Below are 9,858 nucleotides of genomic sequence, written 5' to 3' on the forward strand. Positions count from 1 at the left end.
TATAGAAAAAAAAAAAAAAAAAAAACCTAAATCAGACATAGTTCTTAAGCTCACGGTCTTAAGTTTACATTGCAACGCATGATATTTTCTGAAGGAGATTTAACTTCTTCATTTTATTTTTTTTGGTCCTGGTTTCCACGAAAGCCTTCAGCCTTGGCTCCGGCTGACCAGGGTTCTAGTCCAAACTTGGCCATCAACTCGTGATGCATTTAGGCAAACCATTCGTTCTCTCTGGGACTCTTCATTTCCCATCTGCAGATGAGTGTTCTGAACTGGGTGATGGCCAGGTTCAGCTCAAACTGCATGTGACCCTACTTGACTTTGAACCCTGTGAATAATCTAAAGCTGAATTAAAGTTGGAAGGAGGAGGGGTTCTCTTAGTGTGTTTGTTCCCTTGTTTATTGATTGGCTTTAAAAAAAACTCAGGAGAGGGGTGCCTGGGTGGCTCAGTCGGTTGGGTGTCTGACTTCGGCTCAGGTCATGATCTCACAATTCGTGGGTGCAAGCCCCATAGCAGCCTCTGTGCTGCCAGCACAGAGCCAGCTTCTGGTTCTCTGTCTCCCTCTCTTCTGCCCCTCACCTGCTCATTCTTGTTCCCCCTCTCTCAAAGAAAAACAAACAATTTTTTTTTTTTTTTTTAATTTCAGGAGAAGGCATTTTCCATGAAAAATCAACACACCATGTCCTGGGAGAGCTGGGATCCTACCTGGAACCTTGTGGGAAACACTTCAGGCCCAGATGAAAGAAGAAGGAAGAGGAGGCCAAAATGAAGGCAGGAGGAACAGAGGTGATACCCACCCCCCCCTTCTGATGATCTGTAACTGTCCTTAACTCACAAAGACTGATTCTTCCTGCCTATCTTCTGGCCCTTGTGTAAGAACATCCTGCCCCCAAATGTTAGCAGTGTGAATGCCCTTCACTCGGTTTAACGATTCACTGATTGTAAAAAAATGTTTTACCTGGAATAACAAAGCGTATGTATTCCTGGAGCCTATGTCCACTGACCTGAACGCAGCCCCCCACCCCCACCTCCAGAAGTGTGCTAAGTGGATAAGGGAAGCCTGGCTAGTCTATATTTACCTAACCAGATAATTGACCGAACTAAATGGTCTTTTATTACCCTTATGTGGATTACTTACTTTGCAGGCTATCCCTAGTCCTTATTAAAACCATGTGTATTCCTGTCCCCCTTCTGAGAACCTTCTCTGAAAATCAATCCATACGTGCTCAGGAATGCAAACCACGTGCATTTCAGAGTCAGTGTAAACAAACATAATTAAAAGGGCAAATTTATTTCAGAAATTATCTAATGCCGTCTGCATCAAAATAGAAATGACTTCTGGCTGCTTCCATTTACTCTTGTGGGTATTTGTTAAGTTCAGGCCTGATTTTTCTGGAAAAACAACTTTGGATCTCCAACACGCTTAATCTGGTCTCCCATCCCTGTGGTGTCCCCCTTGTAACAGATCATTCACGGAGATTACCGTTTTAGCATTTGAAACACAACATTCTTGAGACTGGGGTGAAGATAACCCACGTAGATAAGAGTGTAGGTCAAACTCAGAGAAGTTAAGCTGAAGTGAGTAGGAACAGCATTTCTGAGTCCGAAATATTTCTGTTACATAGGAAGAAGAGATTTACAGTTGAACTTTTGATTATAAAGAGGAAGGAAAATAAATAGCCTCAAAATTCCCATTCAAATAGTATTTTAACATATTCTCACCGACACATAAGGACTTGTTTAAAAGAAGTAACATTTCTTGACCCACAGTGGGTTGCCCTATTACTTCTTTTTCTTTTGTTCATTGCTCTTCCTTAGAGCTAAAAATGGGGAAGTATTCGGTGTCCTACGGATCTCAAGCTATTACAAAAATGCAGTCCATAGTAGCTAATACTTTTCTGTGGTAAATATTCTTTTAGGAAACATTAATAAATCAATGTTTGAAAGCGAGACCTTACAGTTATTTTATGAAATAGTATTTTAAGATAATTTCAGAATATCAAATACATCCCTCTCAATGGTGATTCTGATTTATTAAATATTCTCACTTCATCTATTAGGGATCTAGAAATTCAACTAGTATATCCATGTCCTTTATAGTTTACCTTAAAGGTGTTAACATGTTTAAGGTTAAGATAGATTGATTTAAATAATGTTTAAATTTAGAATACCTAGTTTCATAAGTAGATCTTTTTTATTTCTTTTAATTTTAAAATTATTTTAAAACTATTTAAAGTTTGATTATACAAGCAATGTATACATTGCAATGTATGCATTGCATACATTATACAATACATTATACAATACATTATACAATACATTGCAAGCAATACAAGCATACATTGTCCTGGTTAAAATTCCGACTCGAAAGACCTGGGTAAAGTCCTTTTTGACTAGCATCTGGAATTTAGGTCTCCTTCCCAGACATTAAGAACACTGCTATTTGCTTAGTGTCCTCTCTGCCAGATAACTGCTATTTGTATGCACATTTCCTGTGAAAAGTATCGAGGATTTTGGAGTATGTTTAACATAACTCGCATGAAATAGCTGTGTTATTCCGTAGCTTGCTTCTTCACTTAGTAGTGATGGGGTTTTGGGGGTTCAGAGCTGATGGCCAAGAAAGAATTCTTGAAGACACCTCCGGTGCAAAAAGGTGATTTTATTACGGCACGGGGACAGGACCCATGGGCAGAAAGCTGCACTGGGATTGTGACCAGTAACTGATTATATACTCTCAGGTTGGGAGGGGGTTAGGGACAGCGAAAGTCTCTAAGGAATTTTGGAAGCAAGGTTTCCAGGACCTTGTGAGGTTAGATGTTGTTAGGAAAATGCCATTTATTGCCATTTACTAAAACCTCAGTCATGAGACCCTTCAGATGTGTATCAGGGCGCCATAAGCTTGGATTATGATTGCCAGCATATATCTTGGGGGAGTTGAGATAAAGGAAGTTTCTAAAAAAAATTTTTTAATGTTTACTTATTTTTGAGAGAAAAAGAGAGAGAGAGGGAGAGAGAGACACAGTGTAAATCGGGAAGGGGCAGAGAGAGAGGGAGACACAGACTCCAAAGCAGGCTCCAGGCTCTGAGCTGTCAGCACAGAACCCGATGTGGGGCTCGATCCCACAAACCATGAAATCATGACCTGAGCCGAAGCCGGCTGCTCAACCGAGTGAGCCACCCAGGCGCCCCTTCCCACTTTATTCTGAGAGTAGAAGTCAGAAGAGAGGAGGCATGCTTTACATAAATTTTTTCCTGAAAGGAAAGACTTTAGGAATTTAAAAAACTAACAAGTCAAAGATGTATAAAACCCCACATTCTGATATCACTGTGTTGCTGGGTAATTTATTTTTATGATTTCACATTTTGAACCTTGAGCATGTTAAATATTTTTACTTAAATGGAACTCAGTTATGATTACTTAAATTACTATTTTCTTTAAGTCAATATTGCTCTAATCAAATCACTATAGTTTTATTTGAAACTATCTGCTTTGAGTTCCCTGAAGGGTATTATTCTTTCATTTTTCTTAGATTAGTATATTCCTATTATTTCTTTAATAGTGTCAATCTTTTTGCTTAAGACTTGTTATACAAAAGTAATATGGTAACTGTGCACACACTCACTACTGTGTCATTTTTCACCAAATTATTTGACTGTAGTCTTAGGTTTCCAACACTCATTGAAATGTAAAGTTAATAAACTTGCCACAATCTCTATAAATAACTTTCCTGATTTTAGACCTGGGCAATAGAAGGATTCAGAAGTTTGTTTGTGTCAATACCATGATTTTGTTGCCAAGGAAAAAGTATTTGATGACATTGCCTTCTTCCTAATTATTTGAAGAGTAGCTACAATTTCTTGAAGGGCTACTATGTGCCAGGACCAGTGTTAAGGTAGGGTAAGCTACCACGAGACTATAGTAAATGAATGGCTGAAGAAATGTTAAAATTTGTTTCTCTCTCGGGTAAGAGTCTACATTAGTTGCTCTAGTCATTCAGGGACTCAGGCTTATAGTCTGTACCGTCTCTTAAGGTCCCTCTGGTGCCATTCCAAGCAGCAGGAAGTGGAAATTCAGCCTGGAGGATTAGGTGTGCAAGGTTTATGGGCCATGAAGGGTCATTGTGCATTTGGATTCCGTTGGATTGGTCTTGGTCACATGGTCAAACTTAGCTGCAAAGAGGTCTGGGAAATGTAGTCTCTTACCAGGCAGCTATTTTCCAGCTACAACTCCACCATCATGGAAAAAGGGGTGTATAGTTGGTAGATTCTGCTGTGTCATTTTACAGAATTATCTGATTTAATCGGTACTCTAAACCAATAGAAAGGGTAACCAAGGGTAACCAAGTCTCTGAAGCTAATTACTTATCTGAGCTTATAAGTTTCGTTAAGGACAGACTCAGAATTTGAACCTAGGTCATTTTGGCTGCAAAGTCCATGTTCTTAGTCTCTCTGCTCTATGGTGTAACAAAAGCTGGTCTATACCCCAATCCTTTGGGTTCAATAAATTTCAAATATTCCTCTTCTTCAGCAGATTTCCCACACATTCATAATACCTAAGCTGTACACAGAATGAATGATACGGTGTTCTTTGACATTGCATTTAGTCTTCGGGTTCTCATTAAAACTATAGATGTTGATCTAAAACAGTTAAGCACATTCTAATGTTTTCTAGTTTAATTCGGATACTTTCATTTTATGTCTTAAAAATTATTTGATTTCGGGGCGCCTGGGTGGCTCGGTCGGTTAAGTGTCCGACTTCGGCTCAGGTCATGATCTCACGGTCCGTGGGTTCGAGCCCCGCGTCGGACTCTGTGCTGACCGCTCAGAGCCTGGAGCCTGTTTCGGATTCTGTGTCTCCCTCTCTCTGTGACCCTCTCCCGTTCATGCTCTGTCTCTCTCTGTCTCAAAAATAAATAAACGTTAAAAAAAATAAAAAAAAATTACTTGATTTCTTTTTGGTTTTTAAACATGTATTTATTTTTAGTAAGAGTGTGCATGCACGTGCACGAACTGGGGAGGGCACATAGAGAGGGAGAGAGAGCATTCCAAGTAGGCTCTGTGCTGTGGGTGCAGAGCCCGACTCTGGGCTTGATTCCACAAACTGTGAGATCACGACCTGAGCCAAAATCAAGAGTCGTACGCTCAACTGTCTGAGCCACCCAGATGCCCCCAGTTGCTTTCATTTCAAGTGCATTGGTTCTAATCCATTTTGCTGAGTTGGGTTGGCTGAGTCCACACCCATTTCTGGTCACCTGCTTCCTTGTTTTCCTCTAACTCAGAAGCAAAAAGCTGGAAGTGTGTAGCCCAGTTTCATCCAGTGGTAGTCACCAGTTACAGGTCTAACAATGAAATGGAGAGCCAAGTATTCTGAGACTGGCTCCCTCAAGAAGACTTTGCGTTGTTTGTCTTCTTTTTCCCTGGAGCGTGGATGTGGTTTCTGGAGGCTCACTGGCCACCTCACTACCCTGAGGATGGAGATTTATATGCCAGAGGTCTTCCCCTCACCCCCACCCCACACTTCTCTTTGTTTCCTCTTTTCTTCTTTTCTAATTTTTTGACTCTAGGTAATGGCAACTTGAGAGCAATCCAGAATTTAGTGTCTGCCTCTGTGTTTAAAGTGAAGCAAGTATTTTAGTGGACAAGGACCAAAGAGTGGTGGTGTGGGAGGGGAAACCTGCCACATGAAAGAAACCACTCCCATTCGTCATCTTGTTCTTTGCAATTCTAGAGATTATATAATCTGGATATATCTGGCCATCTTTATATAATATTTTTTTTTCAGGGTGGGGGCACAGCTTTGCTTTTAAGCTCTGGGAATGGCAATTAAAAAAAAGCAAGTCCTCCTTCTTTTTGCTAATGCACCGTCCTTTCCTCACTAGACTTTTCAAACATTACCTCGTTATAAACATGAAGAAACCAACTTAACTTTCTGAGAGAATTTCTGTTAACTGAATTTCTCCAGGCTTCAGGTTTCTTGGAGGAAAGAAGCTCTCCATGTGAAAAGTATTGGAGTTTTCAAAGTTAACTTGATTCCTTTTTTTTTTTTTTTTTTAAGTTTCTGTTTATGAAGCTGTCCTTCGAGGGCATGTGAGGACATGGAGGTGGAAGGACTGAGTACGAAGGAATAGCTAGAAGCCATGGGTGTGGGGGTGGGGATGGTTTCTCAAGGCAGTTGTCCTGTTAGGTTTCTGAGGAGGCAAAAAATCATGCTCCAGGGGTGTCTCTGCTTTGATCTGTTGAGTTCCTATGTTTGGGGGATGGGATCTAGACATTCCACTAGCCATACTTCTGGAAAGTCCTTTGTGCACCTCTCTGCACACTTCCTTTCTTCCAGGCTATCATACTAGAATGTTGAGGCTGGCAAGTATGCAGACTCTTAACCTCAAGACCCTGATTTGGTCCTGGTCCAAATGTTTTATTCCTTGACTAAAAAGATCTTCATTCCCGCCAGTGAAGGTGGTTTTCCATGTGCTTGTTTTGGGGAAGGAACATGTTTAAAAAGATATATAGTACAGAAAATGCTTTGGTTTTCTTACATTGGCACAAAAAGTTATTCTTTATTTTGCATTTTAGATAATGCATGCTTATAGTTCTCTACATAGCTTTTGGATACTGGAATGGAGAGGAATAGGAGAATGTGGATCATTGCAGGGTGTCATAATAATAGGAAATGGTCGGGACCATTGTGTGACCTTGTACATTGTATGCTGCATGACTCTAGGGGGTGTCATTCATGCACATTTTGAAGTGGGTAATGCTCCTTGGAGTTATGCAACATGGTGGCCTCGTAACACTTCAATAGCATTGACTATGAGTCATGTGTGATGCTAAGAGTAGTCTATTCAATCTTCACCACGATCCTATGAAATAGATCCTAATATTTTCATTTTACAGATAAGGAAACTGAGGTGCAAGAAGTTTCAAGGTGCAAAAAGGTCGCAGAGCTGGGATTTGAAACCAAATGTGGCGTCAGTCTGGCCTTATAATCTAATGCCAAACTGCCCCTGAACTAGTTAGTAGCCCAAGGGAAACATTCTTTGCTCACTCATTCATCACTGCAAAACCATTTTTTGAGTGTTCTGGTCATTGTGCTCAGTGTTAGAGTAAAGTGGTTCAGCAGCCTCGTTTTGGGCCTAGTTTAAACTCAGAAACTTGTAGAAACTTGTAGAAACTCAGAAACTTGTCTTTTCCTGAAGTTTTAAAATAGCTGTGCTGTCATGAATTCCTCAGGTGAAATAATGAGAGGGATAGTTAATGGTTATGTAAAACTTAGAATCTCCTGATGAAACATGAAAGAGATCTCATGAACCCAATAGGTAAGAAAGCGAACAGTGTGACTGATTTATCAGGATCCTTTGGACACTCTTACAAGAGCCCAGAAATGCTAGATACTCTGCTGAAAGACTCCTTGTTACTCTCCTGGATTCTTATATACATGGATCTTACCTTCCTCTTTGGCCTTTTCTTCCTCCTCTACCTCTCCTTCTAAGACCACCTCTCTCTCCCCCTTCTTCTCCCATCTCTCCCGGTCCATATATTTTCTGCTTATTGCCTGAATGGGAGCTCAAGAGAATTACCCAAATCGTCCTTAGTAGAGAGAAATGTGTTTGTTCACTCAATAATCTTACCAAGTTGATAGACAACAACACCAAATGAGATATATAAACATTTTACTTCTGAAGATAGACATTCAAATTGTGTTTTATTAAATAAACTGGGTGACCCAAACTCACTCCTTTATGGTCAAATCCGTCAAACATAAGCCAAATGGACTCACAGAGGAGGCAGTGTAGGGAAAGAACGGAAATATATAAAGAGGCAAGAATCCATCTATAATCACCGTGTTCCTTGTGCATTACAGTCTCAGCCAAAGGACCTCTCAGTGAACATATTTTCCCCTTGAGGTTGATCTATATTGACAACCACCCATGGACACTAATTTTTAAAGAGTCGACTGTGGCCTGAAGGAAGCAGAGGAACCTTATACTATATTTCACTGAAGTGCATTTGCCATGAAAATAACAGTTATTGCCGTTGCCACTCAATGGTCAATGCCTTTCAGTATGAATACAGGGAGTTACATAAATTATGTTTATAGCAAGTCCCTTGAAACTGTGACAACGTAGAAGTACAGGCGTGGGGAAGTCCAAAGTTTGAATTATCCCCATGTCCTCTAGTTGGCGTTAGGGAAAAAAGCTGAAACGGCAGGGCACACCAGGGTGCAAATGTAAGCAATATTTAACCCAGTCTGTTAATAAAGAGTATGGTTTGCTTGCTGGTGCCCCAGTAAGCCATGCCTCATAAGCATTGTGGTTTCCAAAATTATTCCAAGTTAGGCACTGCTACAAGTAAAATATGCTGCTGGCTGTGAAATAATGAGAGGGATAATAAATATACAAAACTTGGAATCTCCTGATGAAAAATGAAAGAGATTTTATGAACCCAACCAGTCAAACTCAGATGAAAAACCCCCAGTGTTCTCACCATGATTAATGCTCTGGCCCTTCCATGTGAGAAGTTCAGATTCAATTTCCTATTCTGATATCTTGTTTTGGAGGCAGCTATGGTGGGAATCATGACTAAGAGAGTGAGTTCATCTGGTGGTGGTAAATGTGTAGCTCTAAGGTCCTGGCAGGAGAGAAGGTAAGGTCAAAGCCATGGTGTGTCAGCATGTACCCAAGAATACAGTCATGTGTCTCTACAGAACTGGGTGCAAATATTAGAGGGGACATTTAATGACAGTAATGTTGAATGTTGGTCTATCGATGCAGAATGTTCTTGTTAATGATCCTGCTGTTCCTTACAACCCTGGGGGGCAGGTAGTTGAACGGGGCTCCTAAGATACCTAACAGGTGAGGAGACAGAGACTCAGGGAGCCTTGCCCAAGGTTACATGAATGCTAAGCAATGGAGACTGGAGTCAGAGACCAATCTGACTGCTGGTACAGACTTTCCCTTCATCTCTTCAGTGTTATTGTTTCCCTAACCTGCTGTTAAATGCGCGCGCGTGCACACACACACACACACACACACACACACACACACTCTGTGGGGTATGAACAAACCAGGCATCCTGTCTAAATTAATTTATTTCATGAGATCACTTCTCCACACTCCATTTCACATTGCCTGTGGAGACATAAACCTAGTCTTGAGTAAAAGAATGAGGATTTTGGTCCCTAATTTGGCCCTAAATGTCATGCAGAAAATGTTTTCTTAACTCAATGCGAGCCCTGGAAAGCTTGTTTGCTTGACTTTCAGATGCTGCAAGCCAGAGGACACATCACTCTAAAAGGCTTTATAGAGAAGGCTGAGTACGGATGGAAAATTTATGTCTGGAAGGATGTTACCATACAGAAAAGATTTGGGGGTACGTAAGAATTGGTAGAAATTCTTTCTCAGCTGGAAATTCTGGCCCAAGGTTTCCAAAGCAAGCATAATTTTGTAGACTTCAGCTTTTATGAATTACCGTGAGGGCTGATACTGCCTTATGTCAAATTTCTTAAGTAGAGGAATGTCTCTTAATTAATCATTTAAAAAAAAAAAAAGAATAAAGCCAGAAGAAAATTACATGTTTGTCTTATTCTAGATAAATGTTTTAAGCTCTTTGACCCCGCTGAGTCCACAGAAACATGTCTGTGATACTGAGAAGTAAAATGAATTGCCGGGTCATCCTACCTTGTTCGTATCAGACCTGCTTTCACATTCAATAAATGACGTGCGATTAGAGACCGGCCATTAACATCTCGAGGGAGGATGTTTTAGGAGCTCTTTTTCTCTCTCTCTTGACCACTGGGGCTATGGCTGAATGCCACAGTACTCTAATCTATCTGTCAGGGATGCCAAGCAAGATGTTCT

General features: G+C 40.6%; 1 long non-coding RNA gene across 2 annotated transcripts; it reads left to right on the forward strand.

The window, feature by feature from the left end:
* Nucleotides 1–355: 355 nt before the first annotated feature.
* Nucleotides 356–9,567, forward strand: LOC147584519 (uncharacterized). Of its 2 annotated transcripts, none has more exons than XR_015255530.1 (3): nucleotides 356–477; nucleotides 648–787; nucleotides 9,262–9,565. It is a non-coding gene; the product is annotated as an uncharacterized LOC147584519 (long non-coding RNA). The 2 variants fall into 2 exon arrangements; XR_015255531.1 differs by having other exon boundaries at nucleotides 461–549; nucleotides 9,262–9,567.
* Nucleotides 9,568–9,858: the final 291 nt, after the last annotated feature.

Source organism: Puma concolor, chromosome A1, assembly GCF_028749965.1.
Source record: "Puma concolor isolate L17-30 chromosome A1, mPumCon1.1.hap2, whole genome shotgun sequence".
Classification (NCBI taxonomy): domain Eukaryota; kingdom Metazoa; phylum Chordata; class Mammalia; order Carnivora; family Felidae; genus Puma; species Puma concolor.